Source organism: Vipera ursinii (genome assembly GCF_947247035.1).
Source record: "Vipera ursinii genome assembly, chromosome: 1".
Taxonomy (NCBI): Eukaryota; Metazoa; Chordata; class Lepidosauria; order Squamata; family Viperidae; genus Vipera; species Vipera ursinii.
The window spans coordinates 53,805,101-53,825,358 of NC_139512.1; the positions used below are offsets into that span (position 1 = coordinate 53,805,101).

At 40.0% G+C, this 20,258-nt stretch overlaps 1 protein-coding gene across 3 annotated transcripts in view; it reads right to left on the reverse strand.

The window, feature by feature from the left end:
• Window positions 1-17,664, reverse strand: part of MIPOL1 (mirror-image polydactyly 1) — a 196,080-nt gene extending 178,416 nt beyond the window's left edge. For 2 of the 3 annotated variants that reach the window (XM_083361030.1, XM_083361031.1), the window contains exon 1: window positions 17,511-17,640. The gene's annotated coding sequence lies outside the window, so the exon portion shown is untranslated. Of the gene's footprint in view, window positions 1-17,510 lie in introns of all 3 variants that reach the window. The other variant, XM_083361027.1, reaches the window with a different exon arrangement.
• Between the last annotated feature and the right edge of the window lie 2,594 nt (window positions 17,665-20,258).

Sequence of the window (20,258 nt, forward strand, 5' to 3'; positions counted from 1 at the left end):
AGTGATATGGCCAATGAAAGTTTCCAAGAATATGAATAGAAAACTATGTTTTGTTTAGCCTGACCATAAATAAACTGAATTTTATATTCTTATGGTCCCCCTTCAAGTAGAAAGCTTTCGAGGATCATTGTCCCTCTGCAAAATAAGACAACAGGGACCATATTTGATACCATTATAATAATAATAAGTTGGAAGGGACCTTGGAGGTCATCTAGTCCAACCCCCTGCTCAGGCAGGAAACCCTATACCATTTCAGGCAAATGGCTGTCCAGTCTCTTCTTTAAAACTTCCAGTGTTGGAGCATTCACCACTTCTGGAGGCTGCTTTAAAGAATCTAAAGCAAATTTTTAACATGCATTACAGAAGCTGTATTTACAAGATGCAAATTAGGGCAATATTTGGGTTTGGGGACCACAGAAGAATATCACTGAAAGGATGCAACAATGCAAAAATATGTTGGCCAATTTTAATGGCAGAAATAGGTGTGGGATGCAAATTGTTCCCTTTCCCTAACCCTGGCAGCCTGAAATGTCACCACCATCAAATTGATTCAGGGGTTCTGAAAGACAACAGGTGAAGCGGTTATCAGGTTTCCCCCATTATACAGAGTTTAGGCATTTTATTTACTCTGGACAGAATTTCTTCTTCTTTCCACTTTCTTTCTTTTCACACCCAACATGATTCAAACAAAGCAAATCAACAGCTTCAAGGTCAGCATTTATATTACTAGGGCTTATTATATAGTCTAGAATAAGGCTTTTTTGTTCCCAAATATGGAAATACATTCAATAGATTTACTATATCAATCTCTTGAGTAATGTTAACTGTTCTGAAATAGATATAAATAGAATATTATATAACAGACAAGACTAAGTTTATGTTCACCTTGCTCAGTGCACGAGGCTTTAAGATTATTTTTCATTTCTTGAAATATGTCTTAGCATGAGTTGTATTAATACCAAACTATGCTGACCATTCTCATCCACCCATTATTTATATACACAGACATAAATTAATGGTTTTCTACATTCAGACCTTGGCATCCATGCATAAATCATGGTTATCTGATTTATATGGAGAACGCCAAACTCTTATTTAATCAATACATAAAGCAATTACATTATAATATAATGTTTTGTTTCTGTAATCAGTCTGGGCGTATGCTACAAATGCCTATGTTTAAATGTAATTCAAAATTAATAACCTTTACAATTTATTTTTTTTATTCAACCTCACATTTCTGATTTTTAGCAAAGCACATGACTCTCTTGGAATTTCTATTAAAGGGATATGCTAATTAACAGATATATTTTCCAAGTTTCCCATTTTTTCAAACAAAATATTAAAAAAAAGACTTTGTTGCAATGTAAAGAAAGACTAAAGCTTGATTTAGAGTTGTGTCCTATTGTGTGTAGGTGTCGCCGTATACCTATGCTATGAAGGGGTTAATCCATAACTGGGTACAAATGGTTGGAGATGGGCCAGTGAGCACCTTCCAAAGCCTAACCCTGCATTGCAGAGATGAATGTCCTGCATGCTGATTGGTTGATCCAACTTCCTGTTCTATATTTAGCTGTTTGAGTGCCCCCAAAGCAGAACATTAACATTTGCAGAAATATAAATGCAACACTTATGCAACCATCCCTGAATGACAGACACATACATTCCCTAATGTGCAGTGACGGAAAAGCCTAATCGAGGCTTTAGGAGCAATTGGTTATGTGACATGCCAGTGATCCAATATTGCCAATATTTTGGAAATAAGGCATCACAACATAATATTTTGTTGATTTTTAACTGTTGCTCTGTCCTTTTAAAAAATACATAGCAATTTTATTTTACATTTTACACTATTATGATACAATTACTCCTGTACATAACCTAATAGTTTTTTGTACTATACAATATAAAAAAGTTTAACATTAATATATAGATTCTTGGCATAGATTATGGTAATAAATAAAAAGTGCCTATAGTCAAATTTGCACTATCTGAATCTTTTATTTTCATAATTATGCTTAAAAACGAAAAAGGTTTCCAGCTGGTATATCATTTTGCAGGAAGTTTTGCAGGGCAGTCTTCCAAATATAGTAGATTATACATTCATTCATTCATTCATTCATTCATTCATTCATTCCACTCAATTTAATAACGACTCTGCATACAAAAATAAAAAAACAAAACTACAAGAGAACAAGTACAAACAGAAAAATAAAAATAAAAAAACCTGTAAATCCCTCACACAGGGAGTCTACACCCCACCTGAGCCCACAACCTGATTTAAAAAAAATGTGTTCAAGGCACATTTATAGAAAAATGATATTGGTGATATTTGAATCTGTAGGGGAATTTTGTTCCACAACATACCTTCTACATCCAATTCAGATGATACTACTTAATGAATGCAGCTCAGAGTTTATGCCAAATCTTACTGGACAGACAGATACAAGGGGAGAGAAATAGTCCCTCAAATATCTAGGCCAGGGGTGTCAAACTGCCAGCTCGCGGGCCAGATGGATCACGTGGAAGCCGCGCCCACCCCATTGCCGACAATGGCAAAACTGTCCCGATACGCTGTGTGACATCATGTGATGTAGTGAGTTTGACATGTCTGATCTAGGCCCTGTGCCATGTAGGTCTTTATAGGGGACAACCAATACCTTGAACTGCACCCATCAGCCTACTGCTAATCTAGGAAGCTCACATAGCAAAGATATGAGGCACACCATAACATGCCCATAACTATTGATGGCGCTGTATTTTTGCAGCCCAACCACTTTCTATACATCATGGCATGATGGATGGAAGAAAATCAGAGTTTGTAGTTTAACACCTTTGAAAGGCTCAAGTTGGTTAAGGCTGCCAATATAACAACTGTATCATATCAATGACACACAACTGATTTGTACTTTCATACTTGAGGTATAGTCACTGATTTCTATGCACATCCATAGATGCTTAACTGAAGGAACTCTAAACATGTGTTTTAACTGAAGATACTTTGAAAATGAAAAGGCAGATAAACAGGTGGTGTAATTCTATCCTTGATGGCAACGTTATGAAGTTCTTGCTGGTTTGACAAGGCAAGGTGCAAGCCTGAATGAAACTATTAGGCTTGAAGAAATAAAATGAGGATGATGACAGATAGGTTACTAAACGTGACAGGATACCATTGGTTTCAAACAGGATCTCTACAAGGATGCACTACAAGCATTTTTTCTATTATCCTGAATCCATTAAAGCTTTTATCAGTAAAATTTTAACAGAGCTTATTCATACGAGGGCTATTTTCAACTGCTGCTATTTAAATATAATAAAAAGAAGCACCATAATCTCTCATCAGAGGCAAATATCAGATTAGTTGGAGAGAAAACAATGTGTTACCCAAAAGGAAGGAAATTTCCAAATTAAGATGATCTTCCCACTCTAAAAAGAAATATGGACATAAAAAAGAAATGCACTTGAACATCTGATGCAATGCCCACTTGATATCTGGCCCAATGCCCAAAAGATAAGAAAAGTAGGCATTGCATTAGATTTTTGAGTGCATTTCTTTTTTATCTTCTCAATCAATCTCCAGTTAAAAAAAATCTTGGAGATTTCCCCCACCCCCCACCTTCATAAAAATGTGTCTTTTGTCACCCTTGACTGCATACATGTATGCGTATGTATTTGCCAAAAGCCACACAAAGGCTAATTTCTTGAAAAATAAGACATCCCGTTTATTAAATTAAGTGGTCCTCATCTTAAGTGTTTCTAACCATTATTTCTAAACACAGACATTGACAAGATGGAGTAAGAAAAAAGCTGTATCCTGAAGGGAAGAAAACACTAAGAGAGAACAAAAATGAGAGGAAGAAAGAACCGAAGGCAGAAAGACTATTCAGGACAGACGTGTCCAACCTATGGGTAAGGGCTGCATGTGGTCCTAGACCAGGGGTCAGCAAACAGTGAAAGAGCCACTCGGAACCGGTTCCCTCACAAAAGGAAAAACTGGGAGCCGCAAAAAATGTGTGCGCATGCACGTACATGCACACATGCGCAGAACAGGGTTTGACTGAAGAGTGGAGCCAAGGCGAGATATGCACCTACCCTGCATATTTGAATTGATTGGTTGAACTTTTTTAGTCCCACTTTTTTTTTTGAACTGCACATGGCAGAGGACTGGGAGCCGCAGGAGACGGCTGAAAGAGCCACATGCGGCTCTGGAGCCACAGGTTGCAGACCTGTGTCCTAGACACCCAGTAATGCAGCCCCCAAGAATGAAAAGTTTTAACATTACTGTGTGATTTATATACATTAACTATGCTATATATTTTATATGTGGACTAAGACAATTCCTCTTCGCTCAATGCGGCCCAGGCAAGCCAAAAGATTTCCATGATTTAGGAATTCCATAAAAGGCTAAATAAACCAAGTAAACACCCTTTCTCAAAATTGCTAAACTTCAAGCTGGGTCTTGAGGAAATACAGGTTTTCCTATGTTTCATCTTAAGGAAACATCATATAATTCAGCAACACACATGCAAAAAGATTTAACTGTAATGTTAGGAGGGCCATTTTGTCTTTTTTGACCCTGCTTGTGGATACCACTATAAATAACCTCAGCATTGTTTATCTACTGCAGTTTCATCAAAAGGAAGGCCTAAAGCCTAAACTTTAGTTATAGTGTAACTAAGCTGCAGAGAATTGCTACATATGTGGACTTAGTTCTTAGTTCCACAGAATTCAACAGGACTTAGGTATATAAATAAAGCAAAAACATATTTGAAAAGAATATCTTACGGGAGAGACACATCAACTCTAAAGGCTCTGGAGTAAAGTTGATAGTATTTATGATCCATAAGTAAAACTTTCTATACTGAGAAAAATGCCCGTTCATATGCCACCCAGAAACTGGCATGGGTCATATTTCCAGTGCTTCCAGTCTTAAATATCCATTTAAAGATCTGGTTGGAATGAGCTGTACAAGCTTTGGACATAACATGTGATCAACCACTGAATCTTCCTATTCCGATTAGTGCTACTATTTTAATTTCTAAATGATACATTCTATTAAGCAGCACATCCAGTACAGTATGGTCATGGTAGACAGCCCTGCTAAATAGCATTAATTCTTGCCATCTTGTATTATTCAGACATATACAGAAACACATCTCCATTTAATTTATAATAATAAATACATGAATCAGCTTTTCAACCATATACCTTCTAGATTAGAAATTATATATCTCAAATTCCAAAAGATTAACTGGAAAAAACTGATGTGATCTGAAATACAGTACATTTATAATCATCACACACATTTGGATGAACTTAATATTAAGAAATGTCTTATGGCTAGAATTAAGGAAGATTGCAAACCACTGAAATTCAAACAAAAAACTAAACAGATGTTATAAATATTAAATAGTATCTTTCCCTTAATGTTTATTTTAACAGATGTTCAAAAGCATAACTGAAAAAGAAAAGAAACCAAGAATCAAAAAAGAAATAGCAGAGACTTACAAGCTGTATAAACTGAATATGAATTTTCAAAGTAACATTAGATTAGTACTGCATATAAAAGTGGTCCTATATTGATTGAGCACTTTAAAATCCTTACTACAATGCAAAATTCTGGGCATCAAACGATTTTGGAAAATAGTGGCCAATAAAGCTAACAGCCTTCACACTCTGACAAGGAATATACCTCTAAGTGATGCCAATTTTATGTCTTGCTACATCTCACGCCGAAGGGACACGGCGGCTCAGTGGGTTAGGACGCTGAGCTTGTCGATCAGAAGGTCAGCAGTTTGGCGGGTTGAATCGCGAGTGCCGCATAACAGAGTGAGCGCCTGTTACTCGTCCCAGCTTCTGCCAACCTAGCAGTTCGAAAGCACATAAAAATGCAAGTAGAAAAATAGGGACCACTACGGTGGGAAGGTAACAGGTTTCCGTGTGCCTTTGCCATCTAGTCATGCCGGCCACATGACAACGGAGACGTCCTCGGACAAGCGCTGGCTCTTCAGCTGTGAAACGGAGATGAACACCGCCCCCTAGAGTTGGAAACGACTAGCACGCATGTGCGGGGGAACCTTTACCTTTACCTTACATCTCATGCCATTCCAACCAACAGAAAAGGATGGTTTTACTTCCAATAAGAGTAATGCAGATAAATTCTATTCTGAAAGTGAAATTGCTTCTACTTAATGATATTTGGAAACACGTTGTCAAATACATTATGTTCACTTGATTACCTTTCACAGAAAGTCTGCACTGAAGAAAAATATCTTAGGCTACAATTTTGAACTCAGTATAATCCTGTCGTGAATAAAAAAGGAGTAGCTTTACTAATTTCTGCCTGTAGATTGGAAACAGAGGGACTAGATGGAACAGAAGTGGGCATTTACAACCTTTTATAAGCTTATAGCAGGGGTCTTCAAACTTGGCCCTTTTATGACTTGTGGACTTCAAGTCCCATAATTCCTCAGCCAGCCAGGAATTCTGGGAGTTGAAATCCACAAGTCATAAAAGGGCCAAGTTTGAAGACCCCTGGCTTATAGAAACAAAAATAAGAAATAGTCATCTACTGAGATTGACAACTCATTTGCTGCGTGAGTAAAGTTTTAATACTTTTCTGTCATAGCGGTGGAAGAGAAACAGGAGATGCTCTATCCTCTAAGGACAGCAGCCCCAGGAGGTGAAGTTGCTCATTTTTCATCTTCATGCTGCGGTACAGTAAGCAGCCCTTTTGCATTTTTTAAAAATCAATTGTAAAAACCTGCCTTTAATACTATTGTGCAATACCACAAAGTTCAAGTGCAAAAGAAAATCCATATGGCTAATCTTTGCAAGCCAGTAATATCCAACTAAGAAGCTCAAATGTATTTTATCCATCAAAGACAAGCAAAACAAGGAAAAGGTACTATTTCAATAGAATTCTGAGTTGTTTTGTTCAATCACTTTGACAAATGTCAAAACATTACCTTTCCCTGCCTTATGCTTAACATTGTTCCCTAAAGCTTGAATGTGTTCGTTTATACTTGCATAAATATCAGCAAAGAGTTCTGCAGATTCCTGTTCTGTATGCCGCACAATGACATCACTCAACCAAATCCATAACCTTTGAAAATAAACTTTACACATTTCTTTTGGGATATCAGATGTAGCTCAGAAGGATAATTACTTTACAATGGTGCTAGTCAAATCCAGGTCACCTAGTTTTTGTGTGACATGCAAATTACTTAAGTCTCAGGCCAACGATACTTTCTTTGGAATGATTTAGAAGTTTCTTTACTAGCCTCTCTTAAAAAAACAGTCACTAAAGTTGTATTACATATGGGCCATTTCGTGATGCTTAACGTAACAGGTTTATCATATGCAGAAACAAATATTTGGGCAGAAATCCTGAGAACTATTGTACTGCCTTTCAGGAAATGCTTCTGGCTCTATTCATTCCAAGAAATGTTGAAATCCATTGAAGCAGATTTGAGGTCATGCAGGAGAAAAAACCAGAGAGCAATGTTTCTCAATCTGAAAAAAAATTCTGCGGGTTGAAATCCACATACCTTAAAAAGTTTCTGAGATTGAGAAACACTGTAGCAGATTGTATTCCACCAATGTTCAGTGTACCTACAAAATGAAAATAAAATTCCCCAAAGCACCACTAATTGCATATGTCCAAAAAAGCACTGATTGTTCATTTTTAAGTACAAGTGCAAGAAAGCAGCAGCCAAACTGCAAACATACACACAACTCTTTTCTTTTTTATCCACCAGGTTATACTGGTACTGGCTGATAATGCATTTGTGATGTATGCTTTCTGTTTAATTCATGTGCAAAATCAGATAAGCTATCAATTTATGCTGGTTACCCAATACCATTTGGGAGTCCACATACTGAACCTCCCTGAAGAAAGATAGTTGAATCTTTGTTTACAGTAACTGTTCAACCAAAAATACTCATATGAATATCTCAAATAATTTTTTGACAATATCTTTACACTCTGATCATATTTCCCCCCCCTAAAAGTCGGTCTCAAAGCCAAACCTGTTACATGATCAGAAAGCAGGACTACCATAGTAGATTACATACAAACTGTTAGCAAATTGCTCCCTCTAGTGATATGTTGTATTAATTTGGAGACACTTGTTTTTATCCTCTTATTTGTTGTAAACCCTTCGTTCAGTATTATTTAAAGGAAACTCAAAGAATAGGTGACTAATGTAACTTGCTTTGCTCATATCATTCATATTTTCAGAACAAGCAAAAAATCATATTCACATCACAGTGTTTGTTTCATAGTATATTACTGCCCCTTGATTAATTTGTTGTTTCTTTAGTTCATCCTTGGATAGAAACATACTACAGGTAGTCCTCTACTTACAACAGTTCATGTAATGACCATTCAAAGTTACAAACAAAATGACTTATGACTGTTTTTCACACTTACGACCGTTGCAGCATCCCTGTGATCACATGATCAAAATTCAGATGCTTGGTTCATATTTATGATGGTTGCCATGTCCTGGGGTCACATAATCAGTTTTTACGACCTTCTGACAAGCAGAGTCAATGGGGAATCTAGATTCACTTAACAAGCATGTTACTAAGTTAACAAATGCAATGATTCACTTAACTGTGGCAAGAAAATTCGTAAAACGGGGAAAAACTCACTTAACAAATGTTTCACTTAGCAACATAACTTTTGGGCTCAATTATGGTCAACTCGAGGGCCACCTGTACTTTTTTTTTTCTTGTTAATTCTGCAGGTGTAAGCACCAAAGGATTTCTCAGTAGTCTGTTCTAATAAAATTGCTCTTGCTTTTGAGTATCATTTCTGGCATATGATACTTGTTCATATTTAACAGAAACACAGTAACAATAATAACACAAAAGCAATAGTCAGAAAGTAATTTTGAAGAAATTTTTTTTACAAAACTATACTAGGACTAGCTGCTGCTATACTACTTCTATATAATTCTAATTTACTGTAATCATAATATGATTACTTCTTCTCAAATATTTGAATAAGCTCCTTTTCAGACTTTTGCCTCAAACATGTGCAGAGACTTTGGAGAATATTTCAAATCTCACTGAGCCATAGATGGATGCCAAATAATGTTGGTATAGAGTCATTTTTTTTAAAAAAAGAAACTATTTTAGAAGTAGAACTAGGAATTATCCATGCACATTTATTAATATTAATTATATGCACCCTGGTTTTTTTAGTTGAACACAGTATTCAAGCTGGTAATAATTAAAAATAAAAGCAATAAAATGCAGGTTAAAAGTCAATGTCTTACTGAAAGAGATGTATTTGTGCTAATTTTCTAAAAATGGAGGGGGAGCAAAATATATCTCTTGACAAAGTATCTGTTTAGCCTGGGAATAATAAAATTTTATATATATATATATATATATATATATATATATATATATATATATATATATATATATTTTCTCCAAGAATGCCTTTATTATTGCTATTTTTCATAAGCCACAATGTATATGTATGTACATATGTGTGTGTATACATACGTATACACACACATACACACATATATACGCATACATACATATATACACATGCATATGTACATACATGTGTGTGTGTACACACATATATACACATACATACGCATATATATCTTATATACAGCTTGCGTGCATTCTCTTTCTCTCGCGCAAAGGCATTCTTGGAGAAAATACATAATTTTATAAATATTATGCAGGAGTCCCTGCATATTCAGTCATAAAATTATAATGTTTAAAAGATGTGTAAACTAAGGAATTATTTCTAAATCTTATTTTAAAAACAATTAACAATGTTTTAGACCAAAAAGCCAGAATTTAATGTATGGGACGTTGCTGCCTGCAATTCTATGCTTATATTCTTTTCTATTTATTTTTGTTATCCTGCCTCTCTCTTCAATTTCTTCACATCCCAGGAATATTCCCCATGTCTGCTTCAGAAAGCTGCATAATCTGATTCCCTTAAAATTAAAAAAACAAACAAACAGGCAGAAAGCAGGAAATAATGAATGAAGCCACTTTATTTTATTTATTATGAAAATTTATATAGCCGCCCAACTCATTCTCAGTGACTCCAGGAACCTTACAAAGATAAAACCCTAGTATAAAGACACACACACACACACACACACACACACACACAGACACACACACACACAAAAACACACACAGAGCAATCAACCCCCCCCCCCCCAATTATTCCTTGCCAGAAAAAAAACAAAAACAGGTCCGCAGCAGCATATTGCAGCCAATCTCCCTTCGTCTGGTAATTGGTTGGGCTGGCTAGGCTGGGTTTGTTCTGTTTTGTTGCCAGAAAGCAATGAACAAAATGTACCTTCATAACATCCGAGTATGTCAGTGATATCACTACCTAAACCCTGCTGCACAGCATCACAACGCAAGTATGTAAAAGAAGAGCCTGCACAGGTTTGATGGCTCTCATGTACTGAACATTAGAATTTCTATTAGTAGGAACAACATTGGTGCATCCAGAACATTTTGGATTCGTGACAATATTTACCAGAATAGAGTGATGCTGTTAGGAATCCAACCATGCTGTTCACCCAGCAATTTATTCTTCTCTCACAGCTTTCTTCCTATCAAAAACAGGGACTTGCTACTTCCTTAGGAAACTATATGGCTATCTAAACCATTGCTAGCCTATCATTAAGATCTGTCAGGGAGCAGTGGCTTTCTTTTCAGTGCTGGCCAATACCTTATGGCAGGGATGTCAAATTGCCGGCCCACAGGCCGGTTTTCATACTGAAGCCGCGCTCACCCCATTGCTGGCAATGAAAAAAGAGTTGCGATACATCACGTGATGTGGCGAGTTTGACACCCGTGCCTTGTGGAATTCTTCAGTGAACAGATTATCTGATATTGTTGACAGAGTTAAAAACATTTGTCCTTTTAGGGTTTTTTTTAACTGAAAGATTATATTTGTCTGCCTTCCATAATTATGGCCTGCTTTTCCTGAATTATGATGCCATGGCTCCTGTCTGGGTGCCTAAGGTGAGAGATGCAACATCTGAATGGCAAAAGGTTGCTCACCAGATATTCTTGGGGATTATGGCCAGTCTAGTCTGATCAATAGCTCCTGGATGTTTTTGTAATATAGACATCTCTCTTATTATTTAAATTTTGGATATAGATTCTTTTACATGGTTCACTCCTAAAAGGATTTAAAACTGATTTGCTTAATGCACTTTTACATTCAAACTGAAATGTAGACTTTATATTGCAAGCCATCTTGGAAAGATTGTTCTTAAAACATACAGTAGGTAAGAAATGCATTAAATACAACCTAAGCAAGCAAATAACAGGGTATTGTAGCCAATGTTCAGATCCTAAAGTGCACTATTATTGAGATTCCCAATTACTTTAAAATATTGTTTTATTTTAAAAAAAATATTATACAAATACACACAATATTAACCATTTTAAATATTAAATACATAAGAAGTGTTAATATTTCATAATATTCCAGTCATTTTAAGATTCTCCTAAATTGCTCAATCCATTTTCTGAGCCTGGGTTATAAGGAAGAGCACTTGTGGCCCAAACTTTGTTATTTCAATTGCTTCAACTGAATTCAAACAAAGGATTTGTTTAGTTTTTTTTTCTTTTTTACAGAAACCAGATTAAAATCTCTTCACATTGTTAATTGTCTCAAGGGGTTTTTTTTTGTTCTGGATTTTAAATTTTGGGATTTAGATTAACAAAATGTCAGAGCCAAAATTACCCTTTCCTATTATGGTGCTGTTGCAGGTTCTCTATGGACAACTGCTAGCTTTGTCTATAACATCTTGAATATTTCACAACCGAGACTTTTTACCTTGGGTGCCCTATTATGGAGATTATAGGCAAATGTACAATGTAAATGTTTCTCCTACAGCCATTGATTGTACTTCTGCTCAGATACAAAAGTAGCATCAGTCACCCATGTATTGTTACCGTATATTGCCCCATTGTACCACCCATGGTGTATGGCACATAAGTCCAATTATAGAAAAGTTTAGTTTTTTCTTTTTTATAGAAGCCAGGTGAAAATCTCTTCACATTGTTCATTGTCTCAAGAGTTTTTTCTTTTTGTTGTTCTGGATTATAAATTTTATATTTGTCTTTTTTATCATGTTTTTGTATTTTAACTTCGGTATTTGTGTGTTTTGTTGGTCCACATTCCCCACTCCCACCCTTCTATTATCTAGATAAAGATTTTTGAAGGTCAAATAGGAGGAAAGGAGCAATGGAAATAAAATCTCAGAAGACATTTGCACTTCTAATGTAAATAATACAATGTGTACCACGGTATAAAATGCTAAATTTTCAGTTCTTATTCTGTTTAATAACTTGAAAATTTTAATAACTGGAACATTTTCATATTCATATATTTCATCATATTAGAAAAAATAACTTAAAATGTAAATTCTGTTTGCTAGCAGCTGAATGGCTTGGCAGTTTTCTTGATATTAATCCTAGATAACAGAAACAAGACTCTGGATTACTCTGAATGGAGAGATATAAAAAACGAAACATCAAATCTTGAAAACAAGCCATTTTAAAGCAGGTAATGGAAAATGTCCAGAGAAACTGGCATCTAATTTAAAAAAAAATCCCAAAGCAAAAAAATAAACAAAGCAAGCTAAACCATCATAAGAGTGGTGGCTGTGCCATCCAGCAACTATTTGTATAATATGATATCCCTCTAGGCCAGTGATGGTGAACCCAAAATTTATTATTTATTGCCGGGTGCCGAGTGGGTGTGGCTGACTGGGTGGGTGTGGCCACGGTGGGCATGGCCACTTCGATGATGCTCGTGGGGAGGAACGCCTGTGAGGGCCGGAAAGGGTTGGGGAAGATCCTGGGGGTCTCTGGTGGCTGAGGTGGTGGGCTGGTGTCCAAGATCCACTTCCTCATTGGGCTGCCAATGAGCAGCCGAGGCAGCTCCGGACCCCTGGCTGCCCCTTCACCTCCTCCTGCTTCCCTGCATGGTTGGCTGGTCTGAGCAGCAGCAGCTGCCATCCCCCATCAGAGCCGTTGAGCGGATGGGGCAAGGCCGGGCAAGGGCTTCCTCCGGCCGTCCCCGCCCACACCAATGGGACTCTGTGGCTAGTTCGCCATGATGCAGGACAGCCAGCAGGCTGTGGCTGCTGACGGACACCGTCTGCCCCCATGCTCTCGCTGGACTCTATGTGCAGGGGCCGATGGTGTCAGGCAGCAGATCCGGAAGTGAAGCTGTGCTGCCCATCCTTGCACTGGTGGGGGCGGCGGGGGAAGGTGGGATCTGGCATGCGCCCACCCTTTGCCGCTGCTGTCCCACATCATCCCGTGTGCACCTCTGGGATGTGCATGCGGGATGATGTGGGGTGGCAGTGGGGAGGGGTGGGTATGCACCACAGCTCACCTTCCCTGCCACTGCCCCCACCAGCACAAGTATTGGCGGCATAGCTTCACTTCCAGATCTGCTGCCAGCTGGGCCTGGCGATGCAGGGATCATCACCACCTCCAGCTCAGCCCCACGCATTGCCCAGGCACCACTGTACCACGAGGCTGGGCAGCCGGTGTGCAAGATCTGCTGCCTCATCGGGCTGCTGAGGCAGGGCCGGCTGTGGCCAGCAAGCAGCCTATACAGCTCCAGACATCCGGCTGCCCCTCCTCCACCTCCTGCTTCCCTGTGTGGTTGGCCAATCAAGGGCCCACACCAGGTGAGAGCTCCTTTCTGGCCCTCCTGGGCCTGTCTCCGCCCACACCAATGGGGCTGCACTGCAGAAGGGAGATAGTGGCTCTGATTCCCCCCTGCCGGCTGTTGCCCCAGCCCCCTGTCCAGTGCCTCTTCTATGCAATCCTACGTGATCGCAGTGTGGATGAGAGGCTTGGCCGATGGGGGGGCAGCTTTCCTCTGTAGAGGCATCCCAGCCCTCCTGCCCCCCCTAGCCAGACCCCATGGGGGTCTGATGACCCACCACCCTCGTGCACCCACCCCAGTACGAGATGCCTGCAGCCCCCCCCCCCCCGTATTCTTTTGCCCGCCCCAGCTGGGACCTCCAGCAATTTTGCAATGAGGAGCTCCTGCCCCCACTCCAGCTGACCCCTCCCCAAGCAGCCCAGCCTAACCAAGATGGAGGGAAGGCAAGGCAGAGAACTGGTTGTTAAATGATTTGAAACCCACCACTGGCTGCCCACTCACTGTCCCGACAAAATTGCTCCTTTTATAGGTTTCCCTCACCCCGCCCAGCTCTCACAGCTGTTCCTGGACTTGACTCCACATGCGTGGAGAGGGGGAGGGGAGCAGCCTGACCCTGCATCCCTCTGTCTGTGGCAATGGCACGTATGCCGCCTATGGCACGCATGCCATAGGTTCGCCACCATGGCTCTAGGCAAATCCCTTCCCTTCCCTCTCTCTCACCACAGAGATTAACATACTTAACCTTAGCACAAACTATCTGAGAATATTGACCAGTTACCACAGGTGGCAGTCAGTTTGGTTGATAAAATATTTAATCAGACCTGGTTGTTACTTGGATGGGAAACAATGTGGAAATCTTAACACTATAGATAAAAGTAAAGGTAAAGGTTCCCCCGCACATGTGTGCTAGTCGTTTCCAATTCTAGGGGCCGGTGCTCATCTCCGTTTCAAAGCCGAAGAGCCAGCGCTTGTCCAAGGACGCTTCGTGGTCATGTGGCCGGCATGACTAGATGCCAAAGGCGCACGGAACATTGTTACCTTCCCACCGTAGTGGTCCCTATTTTTCTACTTGCATTTTTACGTGCTTTCGAACTGCTAGGTTGGCAGAAGCTGGGACGAGTAACAGGCGCTCACTCTGTTACATGGCACTCGGGATTCAACCCACCAAACTGCCGACCTTCTGATCGACAAGCTCAGTGTCCTAACCCACTGAGCCACCGCGTCCCTTCTACACTATAGATAGCAGATTTGAAATATCTTATAGGAATATTGCAAGAAAGCTACATGGCATATCTACGAATTCATTGCAAGCAAACTTTACTTGTAACTTCAAAATTTCATACCCATGGGAAGAAAAACACACCATTATTCCAGTGTTTATAATTAAGCTGACACCCAAAGTATTATACTTTAGTTCCCTTTAATTCCCTACTAGGATGATTAGTGTTTGTACAAGCTGAAGTTCAACACCAGGTTGGGAAAGACTATATTAAATAATTGTTCCATGGCAGTTCCTGTAATTACTAAGTAATTCCTGAATTACTAAGGGGTGGATGGATGATCCTAACAAGTTCTACAAACTGAATTAGTGGGAACACAAACTTTATTTTGGCAATACATGTACTCTCAGAGACTTGAGAGAATCTCTGATTTCAATCTCTTTTTGTAATATCTTAACAACAAAAAATTCCTTTTTTTAAAAAAAAAGGTCTTTGTCTTCTGTTTTGTTCTTTTCTACTGCAATCTTATGGCTAGTCTGAGTTAAAAGAAGACAAAACATTTGCATCTAGAGAAATGTGTAGAAGATTGTAGTCTTAGAGGCTAATTGGACCAAAATAACTTCTACCATCTGGAAGAGGCTAGGGTCTATTTACAGACAGAAATATTTTTTAAAAAATGATTAAAATTACAGATCCTTGTAATTCCAGGAAACATAATATCTTAGTACATGCTAATTGCCACCCTCTGTAAGGACATTCTACATAGTGATCTACTGCCAAATGTCAAAACATCTACATTTAGATTCATCACTGTTCAGAATGACAAATATATCACTGAAGTAGAATATTTAGAACAGTTTTTTACACTTGGCAACTTTAAGACGTGTGGACTTCAACTCCCAGAATTCCCCAGCCAGCAGTAGCTGGGGAATTCTGGGAGTTGAAGTCCACACATCTTAAAAGTTGTCAGGTTTAAAAAAACAGTAATCTGGACAAATCTAACTTACAGGGTTATTTTTCCAACATAAAAATTAAGTGTAACATGACTTCTTCCCCTGACTGCTGCTGAAAACTGTTGAAATGTTTGAATTTGAATAACATTCTGAAATGGCCCTTTGCTGCAACCATATAAAACAATGAAAACAGCAAACAATTGTCAAAGTGGAATTCATCATTTTGAGACCACATGTTCTGTAGACCAGTGATCCCCAACCTTTCTGGCTCCACGGACTGGGAGCAGCAGCAGTGGCAGTGGCGAGGGGATGGTTTCACATGTGCAACCTAGCTCCTGTGCATGAGCAAATGAAGCTTTGCCTGCTGCTTGCGTGGCCTGGTTCCCAAGGTACCGATTGGAGATTCCTACTGTAGACCTAGCCCAATAGTATTGGACAAAAACCAAATTAACACAATTTGCATAGGTACTGATGCCCAATTCACATACTGTTGAGATGTGAAGCTGGGAAAAGGGCAATTTTCAAAGTAAGACAATGAAGGAACAGGGATCCAAATAGTCCTTGACCTACAACCATTTATTTAGTGATCAAGTTACAGTGGCACTGAAAAAAGTGACTTATGACCACTTTTCACACTTATGACTGTTGCAGCATCCTCATGGTCATCTGATCAATGTTCAGGTGCTTGGCAACTGGCATATATTTATGTCAGTTGATGTGTCCAGGGGCCATGTTATCACCATTTGTAACTTCCCCAGCCAGCTTCTGACAAGCAAAGTCAGTGGGGAAGCCAGATTCACTTAACCACTGCAATGATTCACTTAACAACTGTGTCCAAAAAAAATCGTAAAATGGGGGAAAATACATTTAACTGCTTGGCTTAGCAAGCCGAAATTTTGGGCTCAATTGTGGTCATCGAGGACTAACCTGTATCTGCTTATGCAATTCTTTAACCATGCTGATTACGCAATCACGTTCCTATTACAACCACTGAAAAGGAAGCGTCTTCTTCTACTTGAGCCCCTGAAGGGAGACATTTTAGCAAATACATCAGCTTGACGACGAGCGCCGCACTGCAATTCCCGTCATTCCTCGCCCGCAAAGACAAGCGCGCCAGCAGGGAATGCTGGGATTGAATGAAACAACTTGAGTGATCAAGTTGAGGATGCGTGGGCTAAAGTAACTTTTACGTTGCCGCTTCTGTGCACTTTTGATCCCACTTTAACGTCGTTTCAGAAGACAGGCCTCAAGGGGAGGTAGCTTTTTTAAAAAAATAGCACCACTTGAGGAATGAACGAGAAGCGCCTATTGCAGGGGTCGGCAACCTCGGCTCTTTTATGACTCGTGGACTTCAACTCCCAGAATTCCTGAGCCAGCATAGCTGGCTCAGGAATTCTGGGAGTTGAAGTCCACGAGTCATAAAAGAGCCGAGGTTGCCGACCCCTGGCCTATTGCAAATGTGTCCTTATTAGCCAGGTGGCTGTTATCCTCCTCCTCCTCCTCCAATGTACCCGCCCCGTTATGCTCTGCACGCATTTCCCCCGAAGAAGCACGAGGCGTTACCCCAGGAGCAAAAGACGGGCGGCGTTCGAAACCAGGCGCGTGACGCAGCCGCGTCCACGAGGCTCGGTTTACCTGTGGGTTTCGCCCGGAACTGGCCCAAGCGCGCGCAACACAAAGACGGCGAGATTCCTTCTTGCTCTCCTGCCGGCTGAGTGCACCAACAGCAGCCGACTCATCATCGATAGATCCACTCGGGCCATCGACTTCCGGAGTCGTTGAGCCTTCATTTCTTTCCACCCCACTTAGGGCGGAAATGAGATCTGCCGGGAAGGAAAAATCTGGAGAAATAAGCGTCGCGCTCCTCGCTTTACTCGCGCTCGGGAGCGCCTGCTTTCCCTTCTCCCCGGTGCTCTTTTCTAAGCGGCTCGTTCTGCGTGGGAAACCGATGCATTCTGCAGATTATACACTTTCCTCACTTGCTGTTTATACCGGCTCGCAACCTCCTAGCAACCCAATATTCCCCTGCAACACACGTTAGTCTTGTGTCAGTCAGTCTTGAGACTGAAACAATCTGCCGGTGCTCCCCTTCTTCCGGCTTATCTTTTACAGATCCAGCGTGTTAACTTTATTCCCTGTGGAACTTCTTGCTAATATTGTATACCAAACTAGCTGTGCTGATGGATTTCCAGGGTTAAGTGAGGGGCGAAGAATACGTGCCATTCTCTAATCAGCAACTAATTAACATCTTCAAAGCGTTGTTCCACAACCGACAATAGAAAGCTCGCTAGCCATTTTGAGTCGTGTTTTTAGCCACGCTATGGCTATTTCGCTCATTGCAGAATATGGCAACTACGCCTTCTTAAGGCATAAACGACTGCGTGGGCATAGCAATGGTTTGACAGCTTATTTAAGGTATACTTTTTTACTTCATAACGAATATTTCCCGAGTTAAGAGAGTATCAACTTCCATCTGTCCTGTACTCTTAATTAAAAATTTGGGTTATCTCCCTCATACTCACTGGTCAATTCTCACTTCTTTTTATAGGGAAAAGGAAAAAGAATTCAGTTTTCAACTCCACATACTCTGAGCCTATAATTTTCCATGTCTGTGCTCAGGTTGGTGCACTCAGATCCGGAGAGAACAAGGGATGTATTGGCTAACAGTCAGTCTTGAAAAGAAAAGTATGAGGCTCCTGCAGCGTGATTGATTTTAATGGATGAATTAGGATGAAAGATTAAAATGGAAGGATGAATTTCTGTTCCACCAATTCTAAAAGATGATTGGCCTGTAGAAGTTCTACTGCTGCAAATCTATTTAGCGGCTGATTAAAGCACACCTATTAATATGTAACTCCTGGAAAGCATAGCCAAGGGTCACAGAAAGCAGTTAAACCACACAATTTTGTAACTGGAGTTTTGTTGCATGGAAATATCTCTGCTTAGTGGTTAGAACCAGGATGCAAAGGCTTCTTCCTATTGATGCTCCAAATAGCTTCCTTCTTGGAACAATCACTTTTGTACAGCTGTGCATGAAAAGTAATCAAAATACAACCATTTGCAGTTGCTAACGACTGAACTGTATCTTATGGATCTACACCAGGGTCTTCAAACTTGGCCTTTTTATGACTTGTGGACTTCCGCTGACTGAGGAATTCTGGGAGTTGAAGTCCACAAGTCATAGAAGGGCCAGGTTTGAAGACCCTTGCTCTACACCAAGGGTAGATGTAGAGCAAGACATACCCCTCCTGTAGGTATGTCAGTTTCCATTGAGTTCATACCTGCTTTTCTTTTCCTGCAGGTGACAGAATTGGTAATATTCCTGAGAAAGAGTTCAGGAGGCTGTACTATTACAATAGTTTATAGTAATAGCAATAACTATTGCTACCATTATATTACTTTTTCTGCAAGAACATGAAGCAGATTACACGAGTCGTCTTTAATTCTCACTGCAATAATGCTGTCAAATAAATTGCAGAGTGTGCGTCACTGACTCAGAGTTACTCAGGGAGTTTCTAAGGTGAGAATTGATTGAAACAGAAGATTTTGCCAGTCTTTGTCCAGTATTCTTAATGACAGTATAAACTTTGGCACTGAGTAAGCCAAATTGTATTGCTATATTTAACCTCTGCTTCATTAGCTGTTAGAGTGAGATGAAGCATTCAAACAGGGTAGTTATGAAGCATGCCTGTATGAGCAAAGCATTCCTTTGAAAGTTAAAGCAGCTGCTACATTATATGAAAATCTCAGCAAAAATAGCATTTGCTACCACTTGCCAATACAGATTTAGTTTTAATAGCCTAAATCACCATAAGTCCAATATCTTTGCAGACCATATTTTATTTATTTATTTATTTTATTAGATTTATATACCGCCCCTCTCCAAGGACTCGGGGCGGTGTACAGGGCAATTAAAACACTAACAACACACAAGGTAAAAAAATTAAAATAAGATTAAATCAATAGCCCTAAGTAATAAATATATTCTAAAATTTAAAATTTTTAAAATTTAACTCTAAAATCCAATCCCTCAGTCCAGGCCGGCCTGTTCAAACAACCAAGACTTCAGGTTGCGGCGAAACGAGCGAAGGTCGGGAACCATCCGAAGCTCAACTGGAAGCTGATTCCACAGGGCAGGCGCGCCCACAGAGAATGCTCTCCCCCTGGGAGCCGCCAGTCGACATGCCCTGACCGACGGCACCCTGAGGAGGCCCTCTCTGTGGGAGCGCACAGGGCGATGGGAAGTTAACGCTGGCAAGAGGTGCTCCCGTAAATAGCCCGGACCCATGCCATTTAGGGCTTTATAGGTCATCACCAGCACCTTGAATCTCACTCGGAAGACAACTGGAAGCCAATGCAGCTCGCGGAGCAGAGGTGTTACAT